The 27,249-nt window shown below is 46.1% G+C and overlaps 1 pseudogene; it reads left to right on the plus strand.

The window, feature by feature from the left end:
* Positions 1 to 16,600: 16,600 nt before the first annotated feature.
* The window catches only part of LOC116883254, a 50,649-nt pseudogene continuing 40,000 nt past the window's right edge, over positions 16,601 to 27,249 (plus strand).

Below are 27,249 nucleotides of genomic sequence, written 5' to 3' on the forward strand. Positions count from 1 at the left end.
TTCCCCTCCCCACCCCCTCCTGAGGACCGAACCCAGGGCCTTGTGCTTGCTAGGCAAGCGCTCTACTACAATCACTTCCTTTAAGAAGCTCCTACTTCTGATCCTGTAGCTGGCCAGGCTTTGCCTCTCCTGGTCTCACCCAGACTCGTGCGAGGAGCTGAATGTGGTTATGGGAAACCAGACGTGGCTTCAGTCATGTGCATGCCTGGTAGTCAAGCCAAGGTATTGGCTAGGGCACCTTAGTGCCCCACCACCACCATGGTCTCTCACCATCTGTAAGGCTGGACCTCATCGTTCCAAGTCCTCACCACGCTCCTCATTGCGCTGCACTTGTCTATGTCCAAAGGAAATCACTCTTGCAGCTAAACCCCAGAACCATGGAGGGAGGTGTGTAGGAGCTCACCTCTTTTGAGACAGGATCTCACTATGTCACCCAGAAGCCTCATCATGTTTCGAAATGCCACTGGCATGTGTGCTAATGGCCTGCTCTCAAAGCCCCAGAATCCCAGTTTCTTCTGCACCTCAAGATCCTGGATCCTGGATCCTGGATCCTGACTCATAGATCACAATCATCCAGAAATTCTCTGGTTCATCACCACCGCGCCCCCACCGTACACCACACCTATTTAACAAAACAACGGAGCCTATGGCCTTCCCAGCCACAAGTCTTTATCTTGTGGCACTAATTGTGAGTTTCTTTCTATAGAGTGGATCTCACACTAAGCAAGAAAGCAGTTAGTTACAGCCATAACAATTGTGCCACTACTGCACCGTCAGGCACAACTTGCCTTGCTTGTTGATGATGCAGCAGACAGGATCCATACTTGAGAAGGGTGGTCAATGCCAACTCGTCCCCAGCAGAATTCAGAGCTCCCTGTAGCACTATGCTAAAACGTAGTGACCTCATCAGTAGCATTTAGTTCAAAGAGGCACCCAACACCAGTGGTGATAGCCTATGTGAGGAGAGGGGACTCCCCCAGCTAACAATTTATAAAGAGGAAGCCCATCCCTGCCACTGAAACTGTTACCTGACAGTCGTGTATGTCTCTTGGCCATGTCTTCCCCCTGCTCACATGTGGTTCTTTCGTTCAACTCTTCAATCACTATTTTTACAAGTTGTCGAGATGCTTTTCTAAGTCTGTAAAACATTCAAGGGGTAGGTAGCATTATGTAATAAAGTTTTGTTCAGAGGATGAGAAAGATCTCTGATGGCCCGTTGCCTGTCACTTCGTAGTTTCTCTGCCCAGGAGGAAATGTTTCTCAGTGGGGAGAATGGTTACAAAACAATCTGCTTTAAAGCCAAGTCCCGGCAAAGACTAGATGCCAAAGCACAGACTCTCTTACATCTCTTTACCCTGTTCTTGGAGTGGTATCTAGTCAGCCATTGGTTTGAGTTGTCCTGTGTACGACTCTGCTTCTGGAAGCTCAGGGTCCAGAAAAACAAAGACACAGGATGACACGGTCATACATACCACAACGTTATCGAAGTATACTTTGAATGTATTCCACCTTTGCGTGTGCATTTTGCATTGTACGTTTGCAGAAATGGAGATTAGGCTCAGGGCCTCTTTCCTCAAGTAAACCTTTTTTTTCCCCCCTTGAGTTGATTGAGCTCTGGAGAGCCGCTCCCAGGCTTCTACGCACTGCTGTACTGTGAGTCAGCACTTTGAACCCACCATGGATCTAAGTTCTGGTTTTGGCATCTGCTGAGTGACTGCCTGTCCTGGGCAAGTCTCATGCTGCTCACCTGGAAAACGAAACGGTCAGAGCAAGAGCCCACCTTGCACAGCTGTGGGGAGGAGAAGACGATGTACTGCGTTAAGACAGCCTGCCACCGTGCCTGGCACACAGGAAGTGATGGGTAAACCTGTGAGCCGTGCCGTCTTTCCTCAAGTGGGAAGCAAAGCTCCATCCGGTCCGGAATGATAAAGTTCGTGGTAATGAAAGATTGGTTGGTTCTGCTTTCAGCTTGGGCAGAAACAATAATCGAAAAGAGAATTTCCCCAGGGAATATGGACCAGGTTTTTAAAGAAAACAACGGAAGCGATGGGGGTGGGAGGGAGACAGCTCGTTGGCTTCTGAGGAGAGGGGACTTGAGAAATGCTGTGTCTTCTCTTCTGCCTCAGAGCTCCATTTATCCTGAGAGGTTTTGTTTAATTATGCATGGAAGGTAGACTCAATGGGAATCTATTTGCATAATAAAAGGGGTGATTGAATTCAGTGCTGTGATGCCTTTACCTTTCAAGATGCCCAGACCCAGTCTCTTTGTCTCCGTTCTAATCATTTCTGGCCATTTTTTTTCTAAAAGGGTAAGAAATGTAGCTTAAGAAGAGATATCAATTCAGGGAGAGAAGGTGCCATGGTAACCAAAGGGGTTAATTTGACTTATGGCCAGGAAGTCTTTCTTCTTTTACTTTTCCTGTAAAGAGCAATAGCCAAAGAAAGAAATGACTCAATTCCTAGGTTGGCTGGTTAGCCTTTCTGTCTCTCTGTCTGTCTGAGTCTGTCTGTCTCCCCATTCCCATTAGGGAGTTTCCTCAAACAAATCTAGGTGTAAACTTAACATTTGTTGAATAAACTTGCATTTATTCAGGAAATCCAAGAAAAAAATACCTGACATTGATTCAAGTTTCAATGTTACAACCAGTTTGCAGGTGCAGACCTCTGGGTATGTACCTCCCAGAGACTACCATCTTCTCAAGTCCTTGGTACGATGAACTGAAGTTCCCAGTTGGGGGTTTGGGGGAAGAACCACATCTATATGTTAAGGATTCTACAAGACTGGTTGACTGATTAGAACTTTGTTAGTTTGGAGAGTTGGAGTGTTACAGATCAGGGCCAGATTATAATGGTCTATCTTTAGTCCCCTTAGTAGCCATTCACTGCCCATCTCTGTGTCTAACCTAACATTCTTTCAACCATCAGTTAAACCTTTAAGATGTGCTAACTTTCCTGAGTCCACCAATCCAGTAGCTAATTATCAGATAGCATCTAAAGCCTCTCATTGTCTCTACTTTGCTAGACTCTACTTGTCCTTTTGCAGTAGCTTTGACCAGAGAGCTCTGTTGAAGCTCATTAAGGAAAAGCTATTTCCTTCTGGCCTTAAAGCTACCCAGAGTTAATCAATTTGGGCTGTCAATCACCTGGCTGAGACAACCCATCAAGAAGGTGGATTCGCCTAATGCCATAAGGTGTTGTCATTTATGGTGAGATGCATTTCTTGCAGTCAACAGACAGTTGGGCCTTCAGCTAATGTGCATCCTTTGATGAGGAATGCAACCCTTACCAACCAATTATTATTGAAAGGTGTATATTGTGTCCTGTCATTTTGTTGATTTGCAGTGTTTGGTGTCTTCCCTAGTCCTCTGTTGATTATCTACTATTCAAGAGTGGTTGGTTCCTCTCTGTGCCTCGTGAATGTGTTTGTCTTTCTCTTCAATCCAAGAAATTCCTCCCAGCATCCTCTGGAGAGCTGACTTACAATGCACACGATCTTTAAGCTGTCTTTTCTCATAGCAGGCTCTGCTATCTCCTTAAATTATGACAGGTAATTTTGTTGACTATATTAATTTGGGTTGGCAGTTGCTGTCTTTTAAATTTTGGAAAGCCTCCTTCCCAGCCCTCATGGCTTTTGACATTTCTGTTGAGAAATTTGTTGCTAATCTGAGGGGCCGCCTTCACATGTGACTTTGTGTTTCTCTCTTGTTTTCTTCAGTATCTTTCTTTGCACTGTGTATTTAGTGGTTTAGCTACAATGTGGCCAAGGGAAGCTCTCTTCCAGTCCTGTTCCTTTGGTGTTGTAAATGACTCCTGTGGCTGGATTGGCATCCTTTCCCCTCATTTAGGGAATTTTTCTTCTATAATTTTGTTGAAATTATTTCTGTGCCTTTGTGATGGAATGCCTTACGCCTTTTATCCTGTAATTCCTAAATGTAGTCTTTTAAAAGTGTTCCAACCATCTGAAAAGCTCTCAGTACTATCTTCAAATTAATTTACATTTATCCTTGTTGGAATGTTCTGACTCTTCAACCTCGTCCTCAAGCTCAGATGTTCTATCTTCTCCCCCAGCCATTGCATTACTGAGGCTTTTCACAACACATTTTTCAGTATTTCAGTTTGATTTTTCTTTTGTATTTCTAGCTCCTTATCAAGTTCCTCTTTCATATCTTGCATTGACTTCCTTATTTCATTAGCCGTGTATGTCCCTTTGTGACACATTCGGTATTTTTTTTTCTTTGAACTGATGGACCCACCTGACTCCATTTTTAGATTATAAGCCATCTCGTTACAAGCCCAAGCTGCAAATAGGTAGCCTAGCCACAGGCCTGACTATCACCTGCCCCTTAAGTGAGAAATATCTCCTCCTCCTAGGCCCACCCAAGATCCAGAGGAGTAACTAAAAGAACAATCACAAGATATTTCCACTGCCTGGGCTGAAGATATTCCCTGGCCTAGTCAAGCGCATATCCCACAGTTACAGTCTGACCTCGAGGACTATGACCATCCAAGTTAAACAGTACCCTATTAGCTCAGAGCCCAGAGGTTGGTCAGGATCCACATCTGATGCCTCCTCAAGGCAGGCATGCTCAACCCAAGCCTGGAACACTCCTTCATTACCCCTTCAAAAGTCAGGAGCCCAAGATGAGAACCCAGTACAGGACTTAAGGGAGGTGAACATGCAGACTATTCACTCAGTTCTTCCCAGTTCCTGTGCTGCTGCGTATACGATTACTGGACCATCAGGTCTCAACTGGGATGCAGTTAAAAGATTCATTTTTCTCCATTCCCCTGTCAAAACTAAGTCATCTCATCTTTGGCTTTGACTGGGTCTACCTTGATCTGAGAAGATCTGGACAAGTGACCTGGATCCAGTTACCTTGGGGGCTCAACAATTCCTTCACCATCTTAGGTGAGGCCCTTAACCAGGATTTAAGCTGTCTCCACAGTAAGTACTCAGAAGTTGCCTTACTCAGTTTTGTGGATGACTTATTATTGGCTGCCAAGGGTGAAGAAGATTGTTTAGAGATTACTTGACTCCTAAGGACTCTAGCTCGTTAGGCTATCAGGTCCCCAGATGGAAAGCTCAGATTTGTACACCTCAGATTAGAGGATGAATTAAAGGAAGGGAAAGGGCTAAAAAGCCCACATGGAAAACATAATGAGAGTCCCTACCCTGTAGAATTTGACCATACCCTGAACTCTACCCTGATAAGATGTTCCGCCAAGGAATCTTGACGTGTCCTGCCAAGATGTTCTGTCCAATAATCTTATCTGTTGTCTGCTTCTGTAAATCGATTGTGAAGCCCTTACTTTACCAAATTCCTCTGGAAATCCCCAGCCTGCACTTTATTTTTTTCCCTATAAAAGAGACCTAAAAAGTTTCCCCTCACTGTCCTTTCAAATCCTGCTTTAGGGAGACAGCCCTGTACTTAAGGAAAGCTTGATCAATCCACCACAAAATGGGTCGGCAGTCTTTACTCTTGTTTAGTGGAATTAACGGAACAAATTTATAATTATTTGGGGGGGGGCTCTTTCCTTTAATTTCTTAGATGTTTTTATCTAATTCACTCTCAATGGGGGCCATGACAGTAAGATTATTGAATTCTAGGTGAATTTTGGTTGCCTTGGGTTTTCACATTACTCATGGTTTTTTGTACCAGGACTTGTGCATGCAGAAAGAAGTTATTGGCCGAATTCATTTATTTCCTCAATATTTATTTTAACTCCTTTTTTTTTCTTTCAAAGCAAGCATCCACCTTATTCAAGAAGAATGACTGTAGCATTATGGTGGTGTTGCCCTGTGTTGTAATGGTGGTTGGGGCACGCAACTCTAGTTTTATCCTCACCACCTCCACTCTCTTGAGGAAACTCTCTACGCCCCTTCAGTGTGCCATTCACTGGTCAAGACATCCTGATGCACCATACGCAGAGCGTCTGCTGCGCCAGCACTTAGGGAGGTTGGAGTATCATTACAGACAGGGGTTGAAGGCACCTACCTCATCTGGACTCTGATTGGGCTGACACGCTTCCCTTACCTGGGTGGTTTGCTGACCTCGGGGGAGGGGGGCATCACACAGGGTCTGGAAGCTTGATAGACACCTTCACCTTTCCCAGGTGCCAGGCAGAGCTGAATGAGCCTTGCAAGTTTGAAGTCTTCTGGGTGATGAGTAGGGCTGGAGCATTTAATGTGATCCACCCTTCCTAGTGGTGGTGCCACACTCTCCCGAGGCGTAGCTCCATGACCAGGAGCTTCGTAACAGCCCAGCTAACTCCGTAATACTACGGGTAGCTTGGAAAGTTAGGTCTCCTCCCAGGTCAGAGATCTCATCTTCCGGAGCAGAAGAACTGGTCTCCATTGATGGACCTTCTCTAGTGTTAAAACTATAACATTATTTTCAAGATGAGGATGAATCTTTGTGATATTAGATTAGGCAATATTTTTTTGACATATGACCACAAAGGGCAAGGACAAATAACAAAAATAAATTAGATTTTACAAGATCTGAAGCTTGCTTCAAATGGATATTCTATGCCTCTGTTATCCCAGTATCAGGAAGGCGAGGCAGAGGGGTCAAGAGTTCAAATCCAGCATGAACTACATACCAAGACCCAGTCTTAAGAGCCCAAGGATTGGAGATAGAGCAAACACCAAGCTCCGAATCCTATTACCAGTACTTACGAAAAAGAAAATCTGTCCTGGGGTGATGGCTGCATGGGTCATTAGGCAGGGAGCTAGAAAACATGGAAAGAAGACTTTCTAGAGATTAACATAGGAAAGCAGCTTCAGACAAAAGACTAGCAACCATAGTTTACCTGTGCTTCATTCAACCAAAAGGAGATGCTCAGAAAAACTAACAATACAGGAGTTTTGGAAAGTGGAGTACGCGCTGTGGAAATCACCCATAACAGGTCCCTGCAGGCTTTCCCCTTTTTGCCTTCTTGGTGCCTGGGCACAGGGGAGCTATGGCAGACCTCCAGGCTCCTCTGCATCTCTCCTGTAATAAACTCTCTCCCTTCCTTCCATGTGTGTCTGTACAACTCATGGTAACTGGTGACTCCACTTGCCCTCCAGACTCAGGGTGGAGTGAAAGCATGAGGGCTCCAGTTAGTAACCTCAGTCAGTCAGTCAGTCAGTCTGTCTGTCTGTCTATCTGTCTGTCTCTCTCTCTTTCTCACACACACATTCACACACTACACACACACATACACACACACACACAAATTAAAAAAACCTTTGTACTTTAAAGGGCACTCTTACTAAAATTAAATGCAGAATGAAAGGTGTTTTCAAGTCATGTATATGATACCAGATTTGCATCTAGAAATCTAGAATACAGAAGAACCCACAGAATCACAACAAAAAGACAAGTAACCCAGTTTTGTTGTTGTTTGGTTGGGTTTTTGTTTTTGGTTTGTTTGTTTGGTTTTTTTTAATGGACTTAACAGGCATTTCTCCAAATACGATGGCCAATCAATACAGGGGGGAAAGTGCTCTATATTATTAAGCAGTGGAGGCATGAACATAAAAACCACAAAGAGATACTGCTTAGCACCCAGGGCAGGCCAGAACGAAGACTGTATGCTTCTGAGGTGGCTCCCATATTGAGTTCCTTTGTTTGCTGATCCATGTGGAATGTTGAGTCACGGATGTTGGTGGGCCCTGTCAGCTACAGTTCACCATATTCAGTCAGCTCTCCAAGTTCAGAGCAAAATGGAGGACATACAGTGAACACCAATCAGAAATAACCTAGCTGCTGTCCTAGGAATAAAATCCAGCCACCTCTCCAAAGCTGATCCCAGAAGTCTGTCATTCAGTCATATTCACAGACCGTCTAAACCCTGTTCTTTGACTTTGTTCTCCTTGCCCTCGTGGAGCTGAGACACTATGCCGCTGATACTTAAGGGACTAGGTCTGGCTACAGTGGGAGGCAAAGTTTGTCTACTGTACGGTGGGGTGGAGACTGAGTGTGTGGACAGGGCCAGCTGGCAGCTCCCAGGGTGCTTTGTTCTGGAAACATCGTCCTGACGTCACTCACCTGCTGACGTCATTCCCTCAGCTATTAGGAAAAAAGGTGCTTTGAATCTATGGGTTCAGGGTCCCAGCTGGCAAGATCTTGCTTGCCTGTGTGTTTCCACCATATTTACTTCTCTCCACTTCTTCAGAGGAAGCTCCTGAAAATGAACCTCTGGCATGAGGCTTAGCACACAGTAGAGTCTCAGTGATGTACGTCCAACGAAGAAATAGATTGGTGCACACCTATATAAATGGCTTTTGTTGTCAAGTTGTCACAGCTCTCCAAGTGTCTTGATGACATTCTGCCAAACCCACTGCCTGTGTCCCTGAACAATATTCTCTGAAGACGCCTTAGTCAGTGTTCTGTTGCTGTGAAGAGACACCAACCAAGACCAAGGCAACTCATAAAGGAAAGCCTTTAATTTGGGCTGGATTACAGTTCAGAGGCTCAGTCCATTATTGTCACGGCAGGAAGCATGGTGGCACACAGGCAGACATGGTGCTAGAGAGATAGCTGAGAATTCTACATACAGATGAGCAGACACAAGGAAGAAAGAGAGTCACTGAGCCTGACTTGAGCTTCTGAGACTCCAAAGCCCACCCCCAGTGACACATTCCTAATAAGCCACTCCTTGGTGGGCAAGCATTCAAATCTATGAGCCTATGGGACCCTTTCTATTCAAGCCACCACATTCCACTGATTGACCATCTTGTGACTTGATTGGGACTGTCCTTCACTGCTGAGATTTGATGTGCCCCCATTGATCCAATCTGTCCCTAGGTTGGGAGAGCGGGGTGCAAAGCAAGAGATGTCAAGGACTTAATTGCCAACAAAACCCTTTATGGCCAAGTTTGAGCAACAGGAGGTGCTGGAATGACTGGCTTTTAGGCCAAGCCCACCTGGATTCCTTTCATCCATTTAATGATTTCAGCCCTGCGGGTGATGTCCTAGAATCTTTTCTTAGAACTTGTGCTTCTGCAGAATGTTAACTGACAGCTGATCTGAAGTCTTGCAGAAAACACAAGCAATTAGAGCAAATATTTAAAGAGATCGAGTCTGAAAGTTAAATGATGTATTCTTCAGATATGGAGGAATGTCCAGTACTGTTTAACTAGTAGGCGACCCAGCTAGGGACGTGCAGGGTTGGGGACGGGAAGCCTAGCTGATTAAAGAGAGAGAATAGTTACAGTAGGATTAGGAAGATATGAACATTGCTTGGGGTGGCTTATTGCACTAACAGTTTTAGCTTAGAGGAGATCAGCTTGGTGAAGCGCTCTCCTAAACTACGGAGGGCTTATGTTCTCCACCAAGGACATGGACTGTGTTTACACAGAAAAGGGCTGGCAACGGCTAACATCATTCCTGCAGAACCACAGAGATGATCTTCACATAGCAATGTTCCAGTTTTACATTTGAAGCAAGATGTTTGGAGTCTAGGATCAGGTCGGATAGTAGGACTACAATACAGACACAGATCAAATCTTTAGACACTTTGCAGTTTGAGGGAACAGCGCTAATGACGGTCTCATTCTCTGATGTCCACGTGTGTGGTACATACACACAAAAGCAAAGCACTGATTTAGTCAAGGCAAACAGACAGTGTCCAGGTGTGATGTGAGAATCCAGACCTGAGTGCCACTGAGGCCACAGTATCCACACAGCCACGCCCCTCCCAGAGACCCACGAGCCTCCTACAGAGACAGTGGAGTCTGTGGATCTCCAGCTGACAGACTTCATGCTGGAGGGTTTAGTGGCCAACCAGTGTTTCTGCCTTCTGCCTGAGGATCAGAGACCCTGGCTGCAGGATCCCACTGTAAAATGCTGCCTCTCCCCTTCCTCCTCCTCCTCCCCTTCCTCCTCCTCTTCCTTCCCACCTTCCTTCTCCTCCCCCTTCTCCTCTTCCTCTCCTTCCTTCTCCTCCTCCTCCCCTTCCCCCTCCTCCTTCACCTCCCTTCCTCCTCCTTCTCCTTCTCCTCCTCCTAGATCTATAAGGATTCCTACCGTCTCATGTGCCTGGTTCTCCTGAGGGCCCCACTATACTGTCCATTTCTGACTCTTGACACCTGAATTTTTTCTCAGAGTTTTTGCCCTACTGTTATCTGTCTGTCTGCCTAGGCCAATAGTAACTCTTCTAATATATTTCTTACTTGCAACAATCTGCCTCAGTTTCCCCTTGAGCACCACATCTGAGTACTTTCAGTTAGGTCTTAACTGTATCTAAATGCTTTGTTTTTGTTTTTCTGAATGGCATTTTAGCAATGGCAGAAGAATTTCATTGGACATTTCACACATTCAAAATCCAGATATAATGTATCCCGTTTAAACAGGAGTGTTTATTGGCCACCTTACATGTGTTAAGAATATGCATTTAAGTAAACTTAAAAATGTGTATGAGTGTTTTGCTTTTCTTGTATTATATAATACCACATGCATGCAATGCCTGCAGAGGTCAGAAGAGGGCACCTGATCCCCTGGAACTGGAGTTACAGAAGGTTGTGAGGAACTATGTAGGTGCTGGGAACTGAGCCTGGGTCCTTTGGAAGAGCAGCCAGAGCTCTTAACCACTGAGCTATCCCTCCAGTTCTTAACTTTGAAAGCTTTTACATGTATGTAAAGTTTAGATATATAGCTGTGCAAATTTGCTGGATATATATATCTATATGTGTGTGTGTATGTATGTATGTATGTATGTATGTATGTATGTATGTATTGCACAGGCATACACCCCTACAGAAAAATCACCTTAAAACAGTTGATAATAAATTTAAAAGACCTTAACATAGGCAGGTATGGAAGTGAACCTTGACTTTGATAGGACATAATTTCCTGGGTAGCAAAAATAGTCAAAAACATAAATAGCTTAATAAAATATACACTGGAGAACCATACACTATACACATACACCAACTCAGATATTGAATTATCCAGTCTTGTAGCATTATTTATAACAAAATGTATCGTCTCCTAGTGATACGCTATCTTAGCATTAGAATTGATCCTAGCACAGCTTTACTATCCAATAATAAAATTATCTCCTCTGACATGGACAAATATATGTGTGTTTTATATGGAGCAGAGCCCAGAAACCATGCCAAAAAAAAAAAAACTTATGTAGAAAGAAATGTTTTAAATCTGCCTAACAAAACACCAGCTTAGATATTTCCTGAGTATTTTAACCATTTAATCGCTCTTTAAGGGAAAGCCATTAGTTATCTATCCTTGGGGTAACATGTAACAACATGGCCTTTTTCCTATTGCACACAGTCAGTTTGCAAGTCCTGAAGGATGGCAGGGTTGCATCTTCTGAGTTCCCAGCACAGAGAGAAAATAAAGCTTAAAGACGTTTAACCGTATGGGAGCCATCACTTCCTGTGCACAGCACGTGTATTCCCACCCCATATTGGTCACTTGCGTATTGAGAATATTCTCTCTCAAGAAGATTTCATTATAGGATTTTCAAGAACCTATCTGATCCTGAAAATCCTACAGGAAGGTGGTTTTTTTCCCCCTGCAAGGATCAATTAATTCTGTCCCCATGCTGCTTTAGACACAAGTAATTATATTAATGCAAAGTGTACTTTTGGGCAAATCATCATGAGTTTACGAAAGACTGGTCACTTAGAAGTCCCACTAGGAGACACCACGATAATGCCCACTTACTGGACTAAGCATCCATGGCTACACAAATCACAGTCAAGTTCTCTTAAGCACCTTGTTTCTCTGTGTCCCTATGAGTGTGTGAATAGATGTGTGTGTAGGTGTGTGTGAGTAAGTATGTGTGTGAGCATATAAGTGTGTGTGAGTGAACGTGTGTGTGTGTGTGTGTGTGTGTGTGTGTGTGTGTGTGTGTGTAAGTGAATGTCTCCTTAGGTGAAGATATTCACCTGTCATGACAGTTCAAGGTTCAAGGACCATTTGTGAAGATCTGGTGAGCTGAGACTTATAAGGTCAAATGGTGATTTTTCTTTGTGTCATAAAGTATCCAAGTGAGCACAGGGGAAGGTTCAGATTTGGGGAAAAGGCTTGGATATGAGCCTACAAGAGGAAGTGTCAGATTTAGGTCCTGTGACCAAAGTAAATAATGTGCTGACCACTTGAGGATGTAATGTTCATTGCAAGTCATAAGCCCTTTATTGTCAAAGCAAGCCACATCTGTACACCTACATGATTGCTTTTGCATCCTGCCAGAGCTATGGAGAACTAGCCGAGAGACCATGCTTCAGGGGCCCAAGCCCCCCTTGATCACTCAAAAGTGGATCTTCTCTGCAAATCACTTTTAAGAGCTTATTCAGCACCCTGCTGGGAGCTTTCCATGCCTGAACACCAGGCTAAAAGGCAGAACTCAAACGTCTAAGAAAAACAAAACAAAATAAAAAAAGCCACTTTAAGAGGAGCCACCTTCACACTCATGAACAAACAGAGAGCCCACAACCTGCCCTAGGGAATGGCTGTACCTACCAGGGCACAAAGCCATATGGAAAGGAAGCGTCCCTGCCTAATCTCTCAAGAAGGAAATAAATCTGTGGCTATGGGATTCAGGAGCAAGTAATGAGCTACTGTGGACACAGATCTCACTCTGTTTTGTCATTCCTGGCTGTGAACCTTGAGGAACTCACTGTCTCTCTCAGCTTCCCAGTCTCAGCAGAGAATGAGAAGCTGCCTGCACAAAACTACCCAAGGAATGAATGCACTGTCACCAGAATCCAGCTGAGAACATTTTAAAACACGTTAGAGAAAAATCCTTTTTAATGTCCAGATAAGAGGGTACTTTTGGGATTAGATACTGAAAGAGAAAGTGTCTGCTCCAGCAGCTCAGACAGTAAACTGCCAGGAGCCATCGAGGAGAGGCTAAGGCTAACAGTTGACTTTCCAGAGAAGCCCCACCATTTTTTGCATGGTCTATGATAGATGAGCTCTGTGAGGCAAGGCCCCAAGAAACTTCACCTCAGGATCACTTCTCACTGCTGATATGCCTTTCCTATCACTATTATATAGCCTAACGATCAGCCTGCCTATTGGGCAAACTTCCTGCAGATCAACACAAAGATGAACTTTCATGAATTAATGTTGCTTAGATGAATTAATGATTTCATAAAATTCCTGGGTTTGGTTCAAATAATTTTAGGAAGAAAAACTTTAAGAGACAGTTTTAGTTGTTTTTGCTAGAAAAATGTAATAATGGTAGAATCAAGAAAAGAATGTGCCCATTCCTCATAAATAGTAAGTAAAGGCTGCATAATAAGAAATATAATGAGCTTTCATAATTATGCTAAAAAGAGAAATAGGCTTGGGACAAATATGTGTTCAAGGAAAAACATTCAGATCCAAGAATGAAGCCACAGGGGTGCACTATGATAAGACAAGGAAGGCCATGTAAAAACTGTTGTTTTGAACTTATAATGAACTTACAGAATGAAACACTGCTTTGAACTTGTTATTGATACCTTTCTGTAACTCCCTTTTCTGTGACATTTTATCTATGAGGTAATTCTTACATGGAGAACTTTTTGTCTAAAAGCTATAAAAAGCTGAAAACAAAAAAGAAAAAGATGGTGTGTCCATTTTCCACTTCACTTGTGTGTGTGTGTGTTGTCTGAAGAGTTAAGGAGCTCCAAACCTCTTGCCCGGCCTGTGAGGGGCTCCTGGCTGACTAGCCAGCGAAAGGAGCACTAGCAATAAATCTTTTCCTAATTCCCCACTCCATGTATTAATCGCCAGAAATCAGTGCTTATTTAAGCCCAAATAATAAGAGAATTATAAAATTAGCATGTATTTAAGCACAAGGAGTTGATTCCCCAGTGCTTAGTTAAGTACAAAGAGTTAAGTTTTCGGTGCTCATTTAAGTGCAGAACAGTAGTAAAAACGTTAAGTTCTCAGCACTTAATAAGGCACAGAGAGTTAAAGAGAAAAGGAGCCAGCGGTTTTCAGCCACAGAATAAGCAAGAGTGTTAAGTTTCCAGAGGCCATCAGACTCTAGCCACTAGCACAGTTAGAGAGAGTTACAAGGCCGGAGATCATTAAGTCTTTTGGATTTTGTCCAACTCTGTGCTCCCCAAAAGCTGCAAACCCCAAAAGGCCAATACAGGAACCCTGGCAGTAAACCCAGAATGATGCTGAGGATGAGCATGACCCCATGCAAAGATGGCATGCAAACGCATGAGATGGGCATGGACCCTGCGGAAGGAAGACGTGCAAATTCACGAACACAAACCCTATGCAAGAAAGATGTGCAAATTCACAAGCATGGACCCTGTCTGTGCAAGGAAGATGTGCAAATTCACAAGCATTTTACCCTTTGATGGAAAAGGTTTTTTTCTTTTTTTTTGGACCCTGTCTGAAGACGAACCACAGGGACCCTTCTGTTGCAGGTAAGATGTGCTACCAAGAGTTTTAATTTTTAACCCCTGGAAAAGGTTTTTTTTAAAAGAATGAAAAGTGGAGGAGTTGGAGGAGGGAAAAAAAGCAAAATCAGAATGTAGTGTATGAAGAAAACCTATTTTCAAGCCTCAGCCTGTTGCCATGCTGCTCAGATCAGGTGGAGGATGCTCAGAGACCCGGGTGCCACCAAGCGATGGAGGGATGGGAGAGAACGAGAAACAGAACAATGTGTGCACAATGAAGAGAGGCCACGGTGAGGTCCTAGCTCTTGCTGCTGCCAAGGACCACGTCTAGCTAGGTCCAAGGCCCTGCAGCAGCAGGGGTCTGTATAGACATCTGTGGCCCATGTTACCACCAAAGGCCACGCTGATGTCCCTGGTCTGGGTTGACTCAAGGGCCATGTTGATGTCCAAGGGCTGCACAGAGCTGGCCCCACCCCTTGCCTGGGCAGTGATGCAGAGTTGACCCTGATGGCAGGAGCATGAGAGAGCTGGCAGGCTGACCCACTCATCAGCTACCATTCAGGCCCAGATTCAGAGCTTTGAGGTGACCCACCCAAACATTTACCCCATCCACAACAGGAGCTCCAGGACAAAGCAACAACAGGATGTCCTAGAGGAGGAGCCCCAGTGAGGTTCCAGTATTGATAGAGGAGCCAGGGTCCTGCAACCAGACTCAGGAAGAATTGGAATGAACATTCACAGGTAATCTGTTTGTGGAAAAGGGTGTACTATGTGACACACTGTGACACAGCACAGCTTCCACAAGAGATTTCTGTTTGTCTGTTTGTTAGTTTGTTAGTTAGTTTGTTTGTTTTATCCTTTATCTTTGTCCTTGGGGATTTCAGCAGTGGGGGAGGTCGCAGGACAGAGGGTGGATATGGAGGGATGGGGAGACGAGTGGGATTGGGGTGCAGGGTGTGAATTTCACAAAGAATCAATAAAAAGGTTTTTTTTTAAAAAAAAAAGTAAAAGAAAAAATCTATTTTCAATTTTTTAAGAGAGATGTAAAAGGCACAAACCACAGGGGAATGAGTTGATTTGATTAAAATCCAAAGCCATTGAACGACTGTGATCAATGACGAAGTGGAGGAAGTAGTCGAAGGTGGGAGCGCTCACAGACACTGGAGAACAGGATATTGTAAAGGAGTCCTATAGATCATGTATGGAAAGGCTATCACCCTAAAGAGCAAGTGGATAGTCTCTGAACTGACCCAGGAAGGCGTGTGCATGGGAAATTCACGAGGGTGTAAAGGGGTCACATAGAGCAGCCATTCTCAGTCGAGGGCATCACTTACAGGTGATGGCAGGTCTCTCAGGCAGGCAGTTGCTGGACATCTGTCCTTGCACGAGCATCTTCTCGGCCATGCTGTAGTGGTCTCTGCACCATGGCTCTGACCAGGTAGCTAGTTACCGTTCTTATCACCGAGTGTGTATGTGGAGTCCCTGTGTCCTGAGTTGTTTCTTTGTGCATTTTTGTGAGGGTTTGAAAGACACGATTCTACTTGCATTCTGGCAAACATTCCTAGGACAAACAGTCAAATGAAGACTCTGTAAAAGTAACAAGAAACTCACAGGAGAAGAAACAGCAAGGGCTCCCCCAAAACAAACAAACAAAAACCCCACAAATGCACTCAAAAAAAGGGTCACCACCATTACTTAGTAGAGAGCAAATGGAAGCCAGATTCTATTTCTCAGTCAACGTTTCACAAAACTGTTACTGTCTGGCCACACATGGGTGCCAGGAAGATGTTGAGCATCAAGAGTCGGTGGACAAGGAGAGCGTGAATGGGCTCTGTGGTGAATCTCTCAGTCACAGGAAAGTTTTGAGCAATTGCATCAGATAAAGGTATTGACAAGTTGTAGAGTAATTCTTGGGGACACCTTCCAACTGGGTGGCAACTCGGCTGCCCATCAGTGGTGCAACGCATGGGTCAGCAAACTCTGTCAAGGGCCAAGAGCTTGCACAGTTGTCACTTCCATGGGGATTGGCTCCAGGATCCCCAAGCAGACGTCAGAACTGGAGGATGCAGGTCCCTCGTCTAAAATGGAATACTGTCTGCCTATAGCCGCGTACTTCTGCCTGCAGACTTTGAGCCATCTCTGGATTATTTAGGGCATCTAATGCAATGCAAATGCTGGGCGAGCGCTTTATCCTGTGTCGTTCTGGAGATAATGGTAAGGAAAGAGATTCTGCGTCCAGCACAGATGGCGTTCCTCCCTGAATTTCTTGATCTGCAGTGGATTGAGTCCTCAGCTATGGAACGCACGGGCACAGAGGAACAAGTACGCACCACTACCGCGATCACTCGATCCACCATTAGGCAGGGAAAACTACCGTAGAGAAGATAAGAAAGATCTCTTGCCAGGCTTCTTCATTAGAGTGACATCATCTTCAAACCCTGTGTGGCAGCCCCTGATGCTATGAGGAAAGACGAGGCAACCTGGAAAGTCCACCTCCTTCCTTAAGATCATCCATCTTTTAGATGGTTATCCGTGGAGCAGACAATGTGGGCTCTAGGCAGGACGGCAGACTGGCTTGTTCCTGCAGGGAAAGGCTATGATGCCGATGAGAAAGAACCCCAGGATGTCCACGGCTATCCGGAGGCATCTGTTAACTTCCCAGCTCTGCAGAAACTGTTGAAATCAGGGACATGCTGCTGGCCAAAAAAGTGCAGGCTGCCATTCCCCCCATGGGAGGTCACCGTGCCAGCTCAGAACACTGGTCTGGGGTGGAAGAGGACCTCTTTGTTCCAGGCCTTTGGGTATCACCACTGAAGTCTCCAGAGGCACCAGTGAAATTCTGAGTGATTATGAGCTGACGGCAGAGACGAAGTGAGAGCCGAGAAGCCACACTACAGAACACGCTGAGCGTCTCCACCTTCTCCTTTGGGCTGATTACCCAGCAGGTGTTAGACAGTAGCAGCCTCCACAGCCTGGAAGTGCGCGACGTCACAAGACAAACTCCGTGCTCTGGATTCCCAGAGGGTGTCCAAACTGCTGCCAGCGTTTGCGTGCAGATGGGTTACCCCAACTCTTACCTCAGTGCCACAGTCTGTCATCAGTGGGTACTTGCAGAGCCTGGCTTTGTCTGCTGAGACCGAGGGTACCTTGCAACTCCATAAAAAGGTCAAGGCCTTCCTGCCTGATGCATTTGCATTCCAAGGCTGCCCCCACCATTGATGTTCCTACAGCTCCTGCAGCCCTTGGCAAGGCTGAAGCCAAGGAAAGATGGAGGAGGTCAGACGAGGCTGTGGGATTTGGTCTCTGGTTAATTCTGTCAGGGCACCAAACAGCCAGCTTAGCCTGAGAAACAGGGTGATAATAGCTTAATTCTCAGAAGGGAAGGAGGAGGAGGAGGAGAAGGAGGATGAGGGGGAGGGGGGGGAGGAGAGGAGGAGATGGAGCCATGACTGTGTTTTAATAAAGCTCGATTTTTAAAAATAGTATAACACACATTGAAAATGTTACAGGACAACAGATGAATAACTAGGCACATATTTTAGATCAGAGGAAGGTCAAAGACAAGCTGACACAGACCCTTGAGTTGATTTATAGGAACTCTTAAGCCATGCATGTTAAGTCACGTTGTTCTGGGGCATCATAATGAAAACACGAACTCCAGCATCAGGCGCTCCCTCTCTTTAGCAGAACGCAGAGAGCTGCACTACTAAGGTGAGGCAAAAAGATCCTGATAGACTGGTCCCTATTTGATTTGCTGGTCTGGGAGTTGGTACCCAGAATGCTCTGCGGAATACTGTTCACCAGAATACCTCTCTGTGCCATGTGCAGTGTGTGCATTCCTGGATATGGACTAAATTTCACACACGAAAACTTGTTCAGAGATATGAAGCCTTCGGCAGGCTGTGGCGCACACACCTTTAATGCCAGCTCTTGGGAGGCAGAGGCAAGGCGGATCTTTGTGAGTTTGAGGCCAGCCTGATCTCAAGTTCATGAGCAAGCCATGAGGGACAAGCCAGTAGGTGGCATTCTTCCAGGGCCTCTGCTTCAGTTCCTGCCTTCCTCAGTGATGGAGTGTGGCCTGAGAATTGGAAGCTGAAATGAACCCTTCCCAAGTTGTTTTTGATTGTGTGATGAATACATCACAGCAACAGAAACCTAGCAAAGACACCAGGCAACTTACGGTCTAAATACTCCAACTGGTTCTGGGGTAAGAACCTAGACCCTGAACTGTAGTAACAGACATGGGACTGTGGGGTCTCTGCACATCTAAGGTCTTTGTCTGCTCTTTAATAACCTAATGACAAAGGGGCAGGGTCTCCACAGAGCTAAGAACTGAGAAGCTGAATTCCTAGAGCCCAGGAAGTGGCCACTTGCTAGGTAAGGTGCAGAATACACAAGAGCTTCTCCAAAGGAAATGGGGCTTGCTGGAGGAGCATAGGTGACAGAATGCTGCTGGAGTGATGGCTTATGGGCAGAAGACAAGAACTGGGGACATCAGTAGGGTCTTGGCTACCAACTGGTGGTGTTTAGACAGCCAGGGCTATTCAGAGAAACCTTGTTTCAAAAACAAAACAAAATAAAAAAGGAAAGGGAAGAAACAAAGAAACAAAGGACAGAACTTTCTCTTGCACCCCTGAGAGTTGTTTGAGGACCAAGATAGACAGAAAGGAAATGTGGAGCTGTGCCTAAGGGGAGGAGTAGCCTGGGAGGCGGAGCGCCGGGTGGGGGTGGGGGGTTGGGAGGGTGGATGCCACTCTTCAGGGAAGGAAGAGGAAGCTTTCAGATCACAGCTTTGTCTGATTTCACAGGGAAGCTTAGGTATGGTGTCTGAGCCCAAAGCTATCAGTTAGTGGCAGCCATGTAAACGTCCCTGGATTCCTCCCATCCCATCTGCAGATGGCAGATTTTAAAGGGTCGCTTCCCTAGTTTACAAAGCTTCCCAGTCCCACAGCAGAGGCTATATGTGTGTGCACAGGCATCGCTGCAAATGCCGAACATGGGCGTGCTCATGTTTCTGCAAGTACAGCTATGTGCGCACAGCCTTCCCAACAGGCCTGACCTTATCTGCAAGACTACAGTGTTGACAGACTTTTGAAGAGCCCAAAACGGGTCCCAACCTTTCTTTGCAGCATTCCTGCATCCAAGATTGTTTTCTCAAGATGTTGTCAGAGATAGGAAATAAGTTTTCCCCGAAAATGAGTCACTGATAAGTGATCAACCCCTAGTGACAAATTGGAAACTACTGAAGGTTCAAAAAATAGCAAATGATTAAATACAACAATCCCAGACACACAATGAAATGTCTTACGGTCATTAAAATTCTATTTAGGGAGGCTGGTAATTACATGGGGAGAGTGGTAATCACCCAAAGGGGAAGAGGGTACAGAATGGAAATTACAGGCTGATTCCAGCGGCAGTGAAGCCTGACACGGAACGGAACGGGGTGGAGGGAACATGGTAAAGGAGCTATTGTTAGGGGCAAGGGTGAAATTCGGATGATTCCTTTGAATGCAAATAAGCTGGGGTTCTGTTACTTCATTTCCCTAAGTGATGAAGATGAGGAGGGGAGGGATGTGATTCTGAGCTCCTGACACTGGAGAGTTCATAGGGACCGAGACACAGGCAGGAAGAGTCCAGGAGTCACTGGGTGTGGATACCTTGGAATAACAGACCCCATCAACACCTAGTAACAGCACAGAACCCCCAGAGTCTGCACCTTTCCGCTGACCCCTTCTGGGCTGCTCCTTGCCACAGTTTGAAGGGATGTGGTTCAAGCTCACAAACTCAAGCTATTTCCTGCAAGCGATGTGACTGCTTTCTTCCCCTCTCCAAAAGCTTTCCGAATCAAGGATTCGACTACAATTGAGTCTCTTACGAAAGCGAGGAATCATAAGAGCCATTACAGAGTATGAAGTTCTCCTACTCGGCCCAGCACTGCCCAAGTTCTCCAGCTCTCAGACAGAAACCTTCCATGTGCCTTCAAGATCAGGAAGGAGACAGAGAAATGAATGTGTGTCAGAAGTCACCCAGGAAGCAAATTCCAACGCAAAACTGGACCTTCCGAGGAGCAGGCACTCTTGTCTCCCATCACAGCACAGCATCCCTCCTGTGATGTTCTCTTGCATGAATTTCCCCTCACCTTTGTCCTCGCACTAAGGCCTCCACCACAGAGATACAGACAAGGTGTGCCTTCCACTTCTCAGAGCAGAACACTTGTCTGCAGGATGTGAGTAAGTAATTATGAATGGGTTCATCCCATCTCCTTCTGAGCAATTCCCCACCTTCCTCACCTGTACTTTGGCTTCTGGTAAAGTTGGATCCCTCTCTGCTTCCAGAGTTACCCAAGCCTGACTAATCAGTCATCATATTTTCACCATGAGTGGGTTGGAGTAGAGAACAGGAGCCAAGGAGGGAAAGAAAGAAAGTAAGCTAGACCCATGCAGCCGTCCTGTAACATGAAGTCTGAGAATGGAGTTAACTCTGAGGAAGCAGAGAAAGGGAAAGAACAAGACACGTATGGAAATAGGAATCATTACCCCCTAGTGCCTGTTAGTGTCTGAACACTACCAGTCGGTAGCCCTCTGATGATCCTGCTCTTGTCTTCTGCCCATAAGCCATTGTTCCAGTAGCATTCTGTCACCTATGCTCCTCCAGCAGGCCCCATGTCCTTTGGTGAAGCTCTTGTGTATTCTGTACCTTACCTAACAAAAGCATCAAATATATCCCTATTCAAACCACCAAAGGATGTGTCCTCTCGCAGCAATCATTGATCAAGAAAAAATGTCACACAAGGTTGCTTACTGGTCCATCTTTTGGAGGTATTTTCTCAATTGAGGCTCACTTCTCGAAGATGACTTTAGGCTTTGTTCCAAGTTGGCCAAAAAGACCTATCGAGATCACTATGCCTCGTTCTGGAAGTCCAAAGTCAACAGTCTGTTGTGCATCTCCCATTTCCTTGGGGGTCCTTGGCCACTGGCCCACAAGGGTAAGGGGAGCAGAGTCAGAGCAAGCATTTCTGACGGTCCCTAAGTACAGTGGAATGACAGACTTCTGGGATCAGCTTCATAGAGCCAGCCCAACTTTATTCACTGGGTGAGAGGAATATATCTGTAAGAAGACAGCCACTAGGGGACTGCCTGATGGGTGTTCACAGAATGCTTCATTTGCATTACGCAGCATAATCCGATCACCCAGGTGGGAGCACAACACCTAATTATCATATGGACAGGAAGGGGAAAACTTAAAACAAACAAACAAACAAATAAACAGGGAACGGTGTCAAAGGTCACCCTTAAGATAGGCCAGGCATCCATGCTCAGGGACCTCTTCCAATAAGGTCAGGCAGAAAGTAGGAATCCCATCTTGCACCAAGCTTGTAGAGCTGGCTGGACTGAGTGGACTGCAAACTTCTTCAGCAGGCCCCTCCAATAGGCTACCTATGGTGACGACCTTCCTGGTTATCCATCCCTGTATTAGTCAGGGTTCTCTAGAGGAGCAGAACTGATAGAATGAGTATATGGGGTTTATTATAAGGTCTCACAGACTATGGGCCAGTTGTCCAACCATGGCTGTCTAGCAATGGAAGGTCCAACAATCAGGTAGCTGTTCAGTCCACAGGGCGGGATGATTCAGCTGGTCTTTAGTATAAGAAAGAGCCCGATGAAGTAGGCTTTAATGCCAACGAAGAAATGGCCTTGCCAGAGAGATGGAGAAGACACAGTGTTTTCCTCTCATACCCTTTTCTATAGATGGCCGCCAGAGGGTGTGGCCCAGATGAAAGGTGGATCTTCCCACCTCAAAATATCCAGATTAAAGATAGGTTTTACCACTTCAAATGATTTAAGGAAAATTCCTCGCAGGTATACCCAGCCACTTGGGTTTTAGTTAAGTCTAAAGGTAGTCAAGTTGATAACCAAAAATAGCCACGATAGTCCCAAAGCTCAGGGCGTTGCTTGGCTTAAGATGGCATGTGTGTGCTATCTGGTCTTTCTCCTTACAAACCTGCCAGGATTCAGTCATGGGGTAGTGAGAATTTTGGTTCCTTTATATTATGTGATCGTGGCTTTGTTTTCATCTCAGGTGTGGGTTACTGGGCTGCTAACCATGGCTTTTGCCACCTATAGACAGTTTACATTTGCACTTCTGGGGACTCTTGAGAGGGCCTGTGGCTCCCCCTCTGGCTGCTGGTTCCTGCTGTGGCATTTGCTGCTTTTGCAATTGCTGGCTGCTGGTTGCTGGTTTGCTGGCTGGAGATACCTGATGACAAAGATTAGACTTGCCCCCAAGAACTGGATGCCCCTGATCATCAGGAAGTAGTCTAATGAGATCTATGTCCCATTTCTCTCTAACCTTTATTCCCTCCTACCTAGTGTTGGGGGTTGGAAAGGATTATAGGAAAATAAGAGTGGAGAAAGGTGGTAGGTAACAGAAGCCAGTAAAGTAGCCCCCCAAAAGTACAGTCACAGGGCTGCCCCAAGACGATTTTATCTAATTCCCACCACCCCCAAAGACACCCCGTAACACAAGTGTTGGGTTTTTTGGTTTTTTGGTTTTTTTTTTTTTTTTGTTTGTTTGTTTGTTTGTTTTTGTCCTATCTCCTTAATGCACTACCATGGGCTAAAAGGCCAACATGATTTTTCAGAAATCAATCACATCCAAAGCAAAGCAATCAGGTGGAGAGAGAATTTTTAAAAAGGTAGGTGATAAGGTCCTTAAACAGGGGGTGAGTGGAAATACTTTCTGTTGAGATGAGGGAGAAGCTGGGGACAGGCGGTAGGCGGTAGGAATAGAAACCCATGCTTTGGAAGTGTACTCAGGGCCTGGCTGAGGAAGGAGCACGGATCCCGTCTTTCTAGGGAAGGACTGGGAGAAGAGAGAGTGGACCCCCCCATCCCCCCCCCCACCATTTCATGATAAAGCTTTACTCTGGGGCTCTGGGCTATAAAGCTAACTTAAACTACTGAGTGGCCTTGATAAGAGAATTTCAGAGGGTGATAGAGATGGAGGGAGAAGAGACAAAGTTATCTCGAGGAGCAAAAAAAACAAAAGGCCACCGGAGATTCCTGAAGGTTAGACAGTGTTGCAAAGAGTTCTGACTCAGCAGGCATTTCTTTCCTTAACTACCCCCCCCCCCCCCCCTGCTCCTCCATCCCCACCCCCCTGCCCCCCCGCCCAATCCCAGGATGCCTGTGCCCTCTCCCTTCCCTCCCGTTCCACAATGCCTCTCCCCCCCCCCCCCCCCCCCCCCCCCCCCCCCAGGATGCCTGTGCCCAATCCCAGGATGCCTGTGCCCTCCACCCTCCCTCCCGTCCCAGAATGCCTGTGCCCTCCACCCTCCCTCCCGTCCCAGGATGCCTGTGCCCTCCACCCTCCCTCCCATGCCAGGATGCCTTTTCCCCCCACTCCTCCCTTCTGCCAATTCAGAGAAACACAGGTCTTCCCTCCAGTAGCTCTAGAGATACTGGGTCCTTCTCCAGCCTTCTGTCTCTTTAACCTTGTTACTGGACTTAGCCAGAACTTGACCCGGCGCCCAGTTCTTTTCTTGTAGGCATTAGTAACAGCTCAATAAACCTTTCTGCTTCTAGGATCTCAAGAGTTTGTGTTCAGCAACTCTGGAAGGGACTTAGGGCCGGGAGTCTGGAAGGAAAGCACTGGATGAGGTCAGTGGAGCTCAGCCGCCCATTGTCCTTAGAAGACGCCACAGAACACAGGGTGAATACTTAACTTGTTGAGGGTCGGGGAGAGGCACACACCTGGCTCCACCTGAACCCTTTAGGGCAAGGAACAGGGCAAGGCAGAAAGGTCTGGAAGGAAGGCTGAGGAAGGTGGGAGGTGAAACCGGCAGCTAGCTCCCGCTCCTGAACTGCTTCTCCTGGAGAGTCCCGCTCTGAGCCAGCTCCAAGGTCACCATCTGGCCCAGCTTCTTTTTCTGTTGCTGGAAGCGAATGCCCTGCAAAAGTGACTTAAGGACAGAAGGGTTTACTTGGGCTTACATTTCCAAAGGGAAACGATCCATCGACCGCAGTAGAGAAGACAGGGGAGCAAGCAGGGGAAACACAGTGGCCTGGGCAGTGCTAGCATTTCGTCTAGGCTCCGCCCCACAGTTACCTGGCAACAGCCAGGTGCGCCTGACTCACTATAAAAGGGGCTGCTTGCCATCTCCTCTCTCTTGCCTCTCCTCTTCTCCCCGCTCTTCCCATTCCCCTCCCCGCTCCCTCTCTCCACATGCTCATGGCCGGCCTCTACCCCCGCCTCTCTACTACCTCCCTACACTCCCCTCCATGCCCTAAATAAAGTCTATTCTATACTATACTGTCTTGTGGCTGGTCCCTCACGGGGAAGGGATGCCTCAGAATGGGCCCGCAGAGGTATCCCCTTCCCCCCGCCCACTCCATACTGCGCCTCCACCAAACATATCCCTGGCTTCTCTTTTTCCTTTTATAAAACACAACAGGCAGAAAGGTGGAAGCCGTGCGTGCGTGGCGTCTACATCTAGGAAGCAAGAGTGCACAGGAAGCGGGACCGAGCTATGCAGCCTCAAAGTCTGCACCCGTTGATCCATTACCTCTAGTGAGGCCCCACCTCCTAATGGTTCCGTAATTTTGCTAAACAGAGCCACCAGCTGGGGACCAACTTTTCAAACACACGAGCCTGTGGGGACATTTCATATTCAAACAACATCATCCCTCTGAAGATGCAGCCACAGCATAACCTCTGTTCAAGTGATGGCTCTGATGCCTACCCTCGCAACACCCCCTCCCCAGTTCTGAACACCCCGAGGCCAGAAACATACTCCAACGGCGAGACCCTGGGTGCTCCCCTGAGGTCTGGCACATGAATGGAACTCGGTAAAAAAAAAAAATAATAAGTTTCATTGCATATGGGACATCCACCCAAAATAACACCGGTTGCTTACAACCGTGCAAGTTTCCTAATATGTCTCTCTGCCTTCATTTTAAGGTCCAGGGTGCGCTGAGTGACAAATTACAGAGATTTTTTTTTCACAAATGCCTTTCAAGTCACACTGCGAAATCAGTTCAGCAAATTATGTGTAATCATCAAGGAAATCAATAAGAATTGCGAGTGCATTAAAGAGTTTAGCAGATTCATTATGCATTTAGCACACCCAGTCCAATCTGCAGGAAGCGCGGAGAAAAACAGGCTCTCGCATGTAAACACTGCCTCGAACTGACTGCAGTGTCCTTGTCCTTGGCAGGGCTGTACAGCCTTCAGAGGGGAAGGCTGGTCTAGAGATAGGGCCACCTCCTGGCAGGGACCGGACAGCCACAGAGTCCAATAGGAAAGAGGTACTCTGTCCTCTTCCTGGGTCCCTCAGCTGCTTTGAGTCTCTGTAAAGGAACCACAACCTTGCTCATTCAGTAAACATTGCCCACACACCTGTGCCGCACCAGGTCGCATGCCAGGCGCTAGAGCAAAACCAAATCAGAACAGGATGCTCAGCCTAGTGGGACCACAGACCCAGGACAGCACAGCCCATCCCAAAAGGAGGCTCTGAACCACCCTATCACAGAGACGTGTTACTGGGAGTTTTGAAGAGTCTTCCTGGTTCCCTACATGTTATTGAGAAATCTGGATCTCTACTTGGGGGGGTTCTTAGTTTCTTTGATAAAAGATTTAATAATAAAATTATTAAATTAATTCCAAAAGGAATCTCAAGGCTAATCTTGTCGGAATGTAGAAGAAAAAAGGCAGGGCATATAAGCTGCCCATCTCAGCAGCTTCCCAGAGGAGGAAGACGGAGACAAAGCCATTCTGAGTCAGGCCAGTGTGGAGGTCAACCACCTGATGGGCAAGTGACCACAGAGTGGGCAGAGAGGCTTAGAAGAAAGACGGAGCCCAAAATGTTAGGAAGAGAATACGCAGAAAAGAGATAAAAAGAAGAAAAGGAAAAGTTGGAGTTTCCTGAAGAGTGGGGGAAAGCAGCTGTAATCTATAAGCAACTTTGTTTCAGGCAGGGATTCCAGAAGGATTATCTTACTGAAGGGATAATTACCCCCCTACCTTGCAGTGGAAATTCTGGGGTTTTGGTTTCTTTAAAAGACACCCAAATAGGGACTGGAGAGATGGTTCAGCAGTTAAGAGCACTGACTGCTCTTCCAGAGGCCCCGAGTTCAATTCCCAGCCACTACATGGTGGCTTGCAACTATCTGTAATGGGATTCAATCCCCTCTTCTGGTGTGTCTGAAGACAGTGACAGTGTACTCACATACATTAAATAAATAAATCTTTTTTTAAAAAAAACCCACAGAAATATTATAAGAATACATCTTTCTTTTAATCCCAGGGGTGGGATGTGGGGCTGCTTTGGACTGTCTGCAGCAGCTGACTATGATGTGCTTCATGCTCCAACCGAGGCATGGTTTTGTCAGCCGTAGATAATTTCTGCAATTGCACAACCTTTGGAATTCTGGGAACTTTTCAGAAGTGTATAATGCTAGAGCCCAGGTAGGTGGCTGGTGAGGGTGGCTGTTGGTCATTCAGGGAGATTGGTTGCAGTTTATCAGTTGTCCTGCTCAAAGAAGAGAAAAGAAATTAGATTCATATCCCCCACCCGCCCTTCTTTCTTTCCTGTCTAGGGATAAAGGGTGAGAGAAAGAAGAACCCACAAAGTAGCAAAGACCAACTACACTATCACTTTAGGATGGATTAATGCAAACTTGCATTCCTAAGGGATGGTCTGAGACATCCAAAAGTAGATTTTATCCCCTGGGCAAGGAGCTGGCATCGTTCCTTCAATGGGCCTTCAGTGTTACTGTAACAGCAGGGAAAGAGGACATTGGTGCAGGGCCCCGAGGAATGATCAAGAGTTAGTAAGAATAGCATCTGTCTTAGGGGTTTTATTGCTGTGAAGAGACACCATGATCAAGGCAGCT

Source organism: Rattus rattus, chromosome 14 (genome assembly GCF_011064425.1).
Source record: "Rattus rattus isolate New Zealand chromosome 14, Rrattus_CSIRO_v1, whole genome shotgun sequence".
Taxonomy (NCBI): Eukaryota; Metazoa; Chordata; class Mammalia; order Rodentia; family Muridae; genus Rattus; species Rattus rattus.